Source organism: Gracilinanus agilis, chromosome 5, assembly GCF_016433145.1.
Source record: "Gracilinanus agilis isolate LMUSP501 chromosome 5, AgileGrace, whole genome shotgun sequence".
Classification (NCBI taxonomy): Eukaryota; Metazoa; Chordata; class Mammalia; order Didelphimorphia; family Didelphidae; genus Gracilinanus; species Gracilinanus agilis.
In genome coordinates this window covers 233,637,935-233,647,369 of record NC_058134.1, presented here as the reverse complement: position 1 = coordinate 233,647,369, position 9,435 = coordinate 233,637,935, and the positions used below count along the sequence as shown (strand labels likewise).

The 9,435-nt window shown below is 36.5% G+C and overlaps 1 long non-coding RNA gene across 2 annotated transcripts in view; it reads left to right on the top strand.

The window, feature by feature from the left end:
• LOC123249281 overlaps positions 1–9,435 on the top strand; it is an 87,558-nt gene that overhangs the window by 35,557 nt on the left and 42,566 nt on the right. For both annotated transcript variants that reach the window (XR_006506372.1, XR_006506371.1), the window contains exon 3: positions 8,767–8,905. This is a non-coding gene — a long non-coding RNA (uncharacterized LOC123249281). The remainder of the gene's footprint in view (positions 1–8,766; positions 8,906–9,435) is intronic.

Here is a 9,435-nt window from a genome sequence, read left to right as displayed (position 1 = left end):
CTCTCTCTTTGTTTCTGTCTCTCCCTCTCCCTACTTCCCTCCCCGCCTCTCCTCTCCCTCCCTTCCTCCCTCTCTCTCCTCCCTCTCTCAATCTATCTATATATATGTATATATATGTTCATATATATGTATATATGTGTGTGTGTCTATATTTATAGACAAAGAAACTTTCAGTAACTAGAAGAATTAATTGCCAATAAAATCTCATCTTCCAAGACAATATCTTTCATGTATTTTCCTGGATTTTAATTTGGAGCCCATATCCGTGCCTTCTTTGTGCATTTCCTCCAGATTGTGACTCCTTTTTAAGAGAATTAGTCTCTCTGGATTGGTGACATATTACCTCAGTAGCTTCAGTAATTAATTCTTTTCTCCATTTGCAAGCCAGTTTTGGCAATCTGCTTTCCTCAGCATTTTCCAGTTGGGTCAGAGGAGGTGGTATCACAAGAGATGAATTAGGAAGTTATGAAATCTAAACTATACTCCAGGAATGAGGCTGGGTTTTTTGCTGTCTTGAGACTTCTTGTGTTAAATGAAGAATTTCTGATTTGCACTGTTTTAATTTTCACAGTCTAAATACGCTTGTTGTGGAGTTCATATCTGGCAGAGGACATTGCAAAATGAATCTTAAACCTCCAGATACTAAGATGTACCTGTTTCTCTGCCCAAAAGTCCCATATTTAGAATTTACTGTAGTTTATTTAACAATATGTGGGTTTTCAGTGCATGATGTAAGTAAGCCATGTTCTGGAATTGAAGACTTATTTTGAATTGGTCTCATTTTAAAGGATTTTCCAGCTACTTTATAACCTAGCTTGAGTCAGAGGACTTGACTCCAGATCTCATCTCTTCCACTACATGTGTGTAGTCTTGGGCAAGTAACCTTCATTTCTTGTCTTTGTTTCCTCATCTGTAAAATGATGGTTTTAGGCTGCATGCCTTCTAAAGTCACTTTCAGGCCTAGATCTATGATTCTACAGCTCTGCAAACTTTAATTTCTTCATGGATAAAATAAAGTGGTTGGACTACATAACTTTCAAGACCTCCTTCATACTTAGTCTATCATTTTATTGTTGACACAGCTAGATGATATGGATATGAATGGATAGACTGCTGAGCCTAGATTTAGGAAGACTCATCTTCCTGACTTCAACTCTGGCCTCAGAACTTGCTCACTGTGGGAGCATGGATAAATAATTTAATCTTGTTTGCCTCAGTTTCTTCATCTGTAAAATGAGAATAATAATAGCATCTACTTACCAGGTTGATCACAAGTGTTTTTCAGCAGAGTTTTTAGGGTATCAGCTAAGAAACAATCATCCTGTTCTAAGTGCTTGCTACCTTCTAGGCACTGTGGTACATATTTGGGATAGGAAGGCAAAAATGAAACAGCACCTTCCCTTTAAAACTGAGGAAAAGAAAGAGAAAGAGAACAGAGGAAGGGAGAAGAGAGAGCAAAGAAAAAACCAATAAGAAGGAAGCAAGAGATGTGTTATTGTAGTCAGAGATCTGGCCTTGAAGTAAAAAGATCTTGGAGTCAGTTTTGGATCTGACACATTTTTATTGTGTAACCTTGAGTAAATCATTTAGTCTCTCAATGCTCTATAGTGATCTCAAAGATTCTTCTAAGGCACAGACCATTTTCTTGATTTTCCTTGACAGATAGCAGTTCCCAGGTTAATGATTCTCCACAATGATAAAATTAGAGCCTCTGTACTCCACTTCCCACCAAAAACAAAAGCAAAAAACACAAAACAAAAAAAACAAAGAAGTATCCATTTAAATCTATAGTTTCTGTGGGGAGTGCTGATATGTTTATATATTAGCATAGCAATTTCCTCATGCTAAGTGCTTGAAAATTCCTTTTCTTTCATCAATTCATTCATTCATTTATAAGGTTATGCAGAATAAATATGAGCAGAATAAATACAAAGTTAGTTAGAAAGAGATGAAAATAGAAGAAAAATCCTTCTCCTTGGACATAAAATAGTTTTCAAACTCTGAAAACAATAAAAAAGAACTCATCCTAAGGATAGATAAGAAGAGATAGATATTAACACCCAATACTATCTACCTACCTACCTACCTATCTATCTTTCTTTCTATCTATCTATCTATCTATCTATCTATCTATCTATCTATCTATCTATCTATCTATCTATCTATCTATCTTTCCATCTCTATTGGTTTTGGGGGAATTTTAGGGTTCTCTACTTTGAAAATTGATTTTAAAATTATAGTTGCTTAAAAATGGTACCAAAGATTTGGTCAATCTTGTATTCCTTTATAAAGATCGAAATAAAGAAGATGTTTTGAGCAAGCCTTACTTTTCTTAATTTGACGGATTTTTTTGTTAGATATTTTACTAGGAATAAGTGCCAGAGAGAAGCAGTTTGATACCATGAACTAGAATATTAGTGTGAATGAGAAGTGATCCTTAACTTGTGTTCTTTCTTGATATTATCCCAATGATAGATGCAAAATTCAGACAGGGTGAAAACATGGAGGAGAAAAAAAAAGAATTAGAACTAGTTGACACGTACTCAAGTACTTATAATTGTTTCTGACATGTCAAGTGAACTGGGAATAGAGGAGAAGATTGAAAAAAAATTGAAATTTGATGTCAGTCTTAAAAAAATGAGTAGCCCCAGAAATGATCATCCTTTAAGCCTGACACCAATAGTTAATAAACCAATGAAGCAAATATTGAGAGGAAATCTGTCAACATCTCAAGGATAATGTCATCTTGAACAATCACACCTAATGGCTTGGTTTTGCATGTCATGCTAGTATAACTTGGATTCTGGGGAAATTAAAAAACTGGTTAACAAAGAGAATGAATGATAGAGATAGTGGTCGAAATGATGGTTGTAGAAGGGGGAAGGAGGAGGGGGAGACCTGATACTCCTTGGGATTATAGTTCCAGTCCCTTCTGGCAATACCAGTATGCAAATCAAACAACTGTGTCCAAATCACAGCATCAGGAAGAAAGAATTGTACTTTCCTGGGCACAAGATCCCTAGTCCCTGAAGCTAGAAATATATACTGTGCATTTCGAATATACAAGGGCATCTGAAGTGCTGTTCTCATTAAAATTTATGCTCAGAATTAATTCACATTCATTTAGTTAAGAACTGAGTCACTTGGGTTGAATTTGTCTTCCAGCTCATAAACAAAGCATGATGACGAATGGCATTATGTCTGTAGAGCTGCATAGCAAGGGACCACTGGGTAGAACTGGTCTCTCAACCCACCCCCTTTCTTATTGATGACTCCAAAATAGGAATGTAGAATCCTCTACTGGAATTTGCAGATAATAAAAAAATTAGTGAAATTGTACATATCGCTTGGGACAGGACATTTAAATGAACCTAGAGGAGCAAAAGATGTTTTCTGAGGGGGAAGACAAGATTGCACCAAGAAAATGAAATAAAAAACCCTATTATTTCTGGGAAAAAGTAATCAGAAAAACCCATTCAAAAGCCAGGAGACATGTAAACTATTGGAAAGCTTAAGTAACTCATTGGTGCTTGTGAATAAAGCTAAACATAAGATAATTTTCTCATAAATCTAATTCTTGCTTCTTTTTTACTATCATTTTAATCACTTGAAATTCAATTCTTTATCTCCTAAATGTCCTTTGCTCTTTTGCATCGACACTGTCCCAAATTCCTGACAATTCTTTTTTTTATGGTATCTCCTTTCTCCCTTTGTTGACTTCTCTATCTCTCAAACTGCTCCCCTTCAATCAATCCTAAGTGGTGCTATCAATTTTTAAAAATCTTCTCTACCTGCTACTTCACCCATATTATTCCCACTTCATCTGTTCCCCTTCAATATACATTGTGTTCAAAGAAGTCTCCTTACCTTCAGCCCTAAGACCTGGCTCCCTACCTTTCTCTCATTGCCTGCTTTTTGTGTTAAATCGAAGTAAAACTACTCACTTCCTCCCTTATGCAATTTGCAGATACCATAACCCAAACTTTCTCTCATACGCCTTTCCCTGTCAACCTAAATTTCCTCTCCTCTAGGGGCTAGCAGAGCCTCTCTAACTCAGCTCATTAAACCTTTGTTTATTGAGTGGAAATAGAATAATGGTACTTGCCCTCCCTACTAACTTCTTGCCACCCCCAAGCATTCCAACCCAGCAGGCCACAGTCTTCCGGCATGTGGGCCAGGAACACAAGGTTTGTGAGATGATGTCAATAGTCATTTAGCAGTGGGGGCTCGAGCTACTGTGACTTCTTGGTTGTTTCTTTTGCCTTAGGTAAGTCTGTGCATTTTGATGTCTATCTGCAATGGTGTTGTCCACTTTCCAACTGGAGGCTACCAGGGAACAAAGGTGAAGCTCAATCTATTCCTGTTTCTTTATATGGCTCTTTAGTGCTTTCCTATGGGCATGTGGACACTTAAGGAGTCAGATTCTTTTTGAACCTTTGTTATTCTCTAACATATCTGCTACCTAATAGTTTTGGCAGCAGGGAAAAGCTTCACAAAATGTGAGGTTGAGGAAGGCAAGTGGGGCCAGAAAGGAACTTTGCCCAGAGAGAGAAAATATACCACCTGTTAGCATGCCATTACTTATCATTATTATGAAGATGATGATGATAGTGATGGTGATGGTGGTGGTGATGCTAACTAAACTAAACTCAATCAACTGGAGAGGAAAATGGAAAACACTCCAATGTCCTTGTCAGTAAAACTTCAAGGATAGTTATGGTTTGTGGGATCACAAAGAGTTAGACATGACTGAATGACTAAATAACATCTAGGTGCTAAGATTGCTTATTGTAGTTCTCTCTAAATGTTGTCAAATGGGGAAAACCTGCAACTGTCCCACCTTAGTTACTGCCCATTTGTAAGTTAGGTCCATTTTAGGAGCTGATGTTACCTCTCAGATCTCTAAGGTTTATTTGGTGTTTTAGGATATTATCATCCTCAATCTAGACAAGTTACTATACATTTACAAAGGAATACACAGAGGTATTCAATATGCAGAATTGGTAATAAATAGGATCAAAGAAACAAGATGAATGAAAGCATAAAGGTTATTTAGGTATAGCCCAACACCTCATTTTACTAATGGGGAAACTGAGGCCCAGAGAATTAAATTCACATGCTCCAGGTTGCACAGAGAGACAATGGAAGAATTAGCATTTTATTTCATTTCTAATGAATCGAGAGCCATCATTCATTCTATGGTATCAGCAAATAAAATAGACATCAAGTTTTACCAGAAGCCTTACCATTTAGAAGACATCATGCTATAGTTGATACTGGGTCTTTTAAAAAGAGATCCATCATAAAATTATATAATTTGTCAGAGTATCTAAACCACCTCTTTGTTTTACAGAGGAGGACACTGAATTCCAGGGAAGAGAAATGATATAGGACTGATAACTAGAGAGAATACCATTGTTCTTCTAGGCCAGTGAGGAGAAAAGAGAAAAAAAGAAAAAAGATCTCATCTAGTTGACATGTTTCTCAAGAATATCAGAGAAGATTGTCTTGAATACTTGGTGAAGGACTTATAATCGTTCCCCCTGTAGCCAGGGTTGGCTAGGAATTTCTTCAAACTTAGCTACTCATATTTTCTTATGAAGAAAATACAATCCCTCTCTGAGACTATACTCAAAGACTTTCTTGCTTGGTAAGCCCTGACCTGCAAAAGCTTGTGTTCTTTTGGCACAGCCTTTAAAAATGAAAGTTGCTTCTATCTCACAATGAGGAATTAGAAAAGAACTAGTAATCCAAAGTCAGTATTTAATGATACCATCTACCAATTCTTTTCTAGTTTTTCTAGTATATTTAAAGGTGCATTATGTATATGATGTACATGCGTGTTCACAGACCCCAGCTTTAGAACCAAAGAGTTAGACACATTTGAAAAACTGGGTGAGCTTGACTAGTCATATGGAATTTAAAGGAAGGGAATAAGTACTTATTAAGTACCCACCACATGCTAGGTATTATGGTAAACACTAATTCCTTTGTTGAATTAATTGGAAAAGTTAGCTAATTGATTTCTTTGGTGTCATGAAAATAGAGCTTTTGAGGGTTAATTTTGCCCCCATTAAAACAGTCTGTGTCTACACAACCAAACTGGTGAGTTCCATACCATCATCCTTATAATTTGTGAGTGGGAAGAAAAGGGCAGATTTTAGCAGAAATGATTGAATATTCAGTATATTCAATATAAAAAATGGGAAGGTTGGTGCTCAAAATATCTGTACTTGATCTAAATTCTTTCCCCAATTTTTGTGGGTGAAAGAGAAAGGAAGGAGGTGAAAAGACTGCTAGATTTCAACTCATTCAAAGAAGACTCTATTTTTAAAAAATATTCACACATACTTTGCTTCTAAGGTCCTTTTCTGAAAGTATCTGAGATTATCCTCAGGAGTTAGGTTTTATTCCTTCAAGGCAATTTTGTCACATTCTGCCAAGACACCAGTGTCGGCACATTGGCATGAATCCAAAGGTGATTAGTGTTGTATCTATTATTTAGCATGGTGTAGTGTGTTTGGGTGGATAAAGGGGAAGCCTATAATTTCATAGCTGTTAGAAGAACATTTCTGCTAAACCTCTCTTTATCCTGAAAATTGGTGGAAGAATTTCAGCATTAAAGATTATGTTAGGGCATTATACAGTAACCATGTTATAATGCCCCAACAATAGTTATTAAATCTTGATTGTAAAGGATTGAGAGTTCATAAATGTTTCCTCAAAAACATTGATTAACATTTTAAATTGATTTCTTTTGGTATTTAGCTAGCATTTTCAACCATTTGATTTTTGTTAAAACATGACATCAGTATTGTAGGCAACCACTGGCCAAGAGCCACTGGGAAAAAAATGTTGATTTAAAACACCACCATTGCTGCCACCACCATTACTGCCACTACCACCATCACCAATACTGCCTATAGGAGGAAAAATGGTCTGAATTTTATTTTAAAATGATGTTATGCTGTAACTTTTTGCACCAATTGCTGTGAAATGAAAAGATTCTCTTTATGGATCTTCATCCGTCCTTCCTTCCTTCCTCCCCTCCCCTCCTTCTTTCATTGCCTCTCCCTCCTTTCTTCCTTCCTTCCCTCCCATTTTCTCTCTCTTTTCTTCTTCTCCTTCTCTTCTCCCTTCCTTTCACTTTTTTCTGTCTTTTGTTTTTATATCCGTAATTTATGATTTAATCTTCTAATCCAACCATCTTCCCTGACCCCTACCCAGAGTCCCCATTCCAAGAATTGAAACCTCTGTCATGAAAATAAAAGAACAGTTAAATGAAATAATTGGTATGTCAACTGAGTCTAACAGCTGCTTACCACCTTCTGCCCTTGCCCTATCCAGCTTCTGTGCCAAGAATGTTTTTTTTAAATTTGTTGTCCAGGACCAGCACTTACTAAGATTATTTTTAATGTTCTTTTCTTTGATATAATTTTAGGTATGTTGTACATTGTCCTACTGGTTTTATTTATTGGTTATTCTTTCTGGATTTTACTCTGCATCTGTTCATAAAAATCTTCCTGGTTTCCTCTTACTTATAATATTTTATTGCTCAATAATATTATTTTAAGTCATATTAACTATACCACTAACATTTTGGACGCCAGCTAACCTACCTCAATAACCTGGGAAGCTGTACATACCACATTTTGTATCATTATAGGTCATGCTCACTAAATGTTTGGTCATTTTGTTTCCCTGGTGAAATCAGGTGGAAAAAAAAACAACTTCCAACCTTCCCTCCCCCAACAGATCAGCTATGTAGACTCTAGCTGACTAAGGCGCTTCTCTTTCTAAAAAGAGCGCTTTACTTAGCCAGTGTAGACATGGCCTGATAAATATTGGAACCACTTCCTTGAAAATTTGAATTTGGAGATATCCCATTTTTATTTTCTATAATTCACAAATACATAGGTAAATGGGGGCAGAAATGTCTGTTGTTTGTGAACACGTGGGGTGAGACAACTGAAATTGAGTCATGGGGAAAATGACTTAATTTATCATGGCCTTGAAATGCAACACAGGAGCTGTTGCAGAAGTTAATCAAGGGAATATCAAGTCAAAGTTTTAACATGAGCTTAAATACATTTGGCAGCAAGGTTGTTCTTGGGGTTTATATCTGTCATGTCTCAGTTCATTGCTTGTCAGAGTATAACAGTGGCTATGTCATTGCTAACCAAGATGTCATAAATAGTGTGGAAAACAACCAGTTTGAAGTATTCTTTCTAGGGATTTTTTTTTTTTGCTGAGAGAAGCAAAAGTGGAAAGGAATGCTTTTATTTCTCATTTCTTTCTTTTCTTTTTCTTTTTCTTTTTTCTAAGCTCTTTTAATTCTTTGTTTTTTAGCTTCCTTTTTTCAATATTTTCTTCTTCTTCCTTCCCTTGTTCTTCCTCTTGTTCTCTCCTTCTCACCTTTTCTCCATCCCTTTCCTCCCTCCATCCTTCTTTATTTTCCTTCCTTCCTTCTTCTTTTTAAATATTTTCTTCCTTCTTCCCTCCCTTGTTCTTCCTTTTGTTCTCTTTCCCTCTCTCCTTTCCACCCACCCTCTTTTCCACTTGCCTTCCTCCCTACCTCCCTTCCTCCCTCCTTTCCTCTCTTTCTCTATTATTCCCTCCCTTCCTCCCTCCCTACTTTACTCCTTTCTTGTCTCCCTCCTTCCCTCCTTCTCTTCTTTCTTTCCTTCTTTCCTCCTTCCTTCCTTCCTTCCTTCCTTGCTTCCTTCTCAATATCTCTTTTTTTAACACAGCTTTTTCATTTTGCAGATACTCTGGACTGATTGAACGATGTCTTGACTCCTATAATGACTATATCGAGAGCAGAATGGCTTCAGGGGATACATTCAGCCAAACCCCCCAAAAGACTTCCCTGGGGTGAAACAAATGCCTTTGAGATTTAACTCAGGTATGTAAAGAATATTGGGGACATGACTTATTGAAGTCTTCACCTCCATGTTTAACAAGGAGAGTGGGCAGGCTACTATGGGGATTCTTGCTTTTCTGACATTTTTCATGATACAAAATAAGCCTACGCTTCCTAGAATATGACATCCTCTGGTTGATTGCCTTTTGGGATTTTCTACGTACTTCTCTTCCCAATGCTCATTAATAAGATATAAATATAAAACACTCCATCTTCAGATTTTTTTCCAAATGAAGCTCTTAAATTGTCATATTCAAGAAGACCTCAATTTTATTGATGAAATCAATAAAAGGGAAAATAAAATGAGGGCAATTAAAGTTAGGGACTGACAATTCTTCTGGTTGGGCTATACTGTTAGTCATTCTCATTTGTCATGGAATGTTCCCTTTATAGAGAAGGAAAAATAATGTCATCTCACATTTATGTAGTATTGTATAGAGACAATGTGTCATAATGGGTTGAATACTGGGTGGGAAATCAGCAATTCAATCCAGTTCAATATAAAATTTATT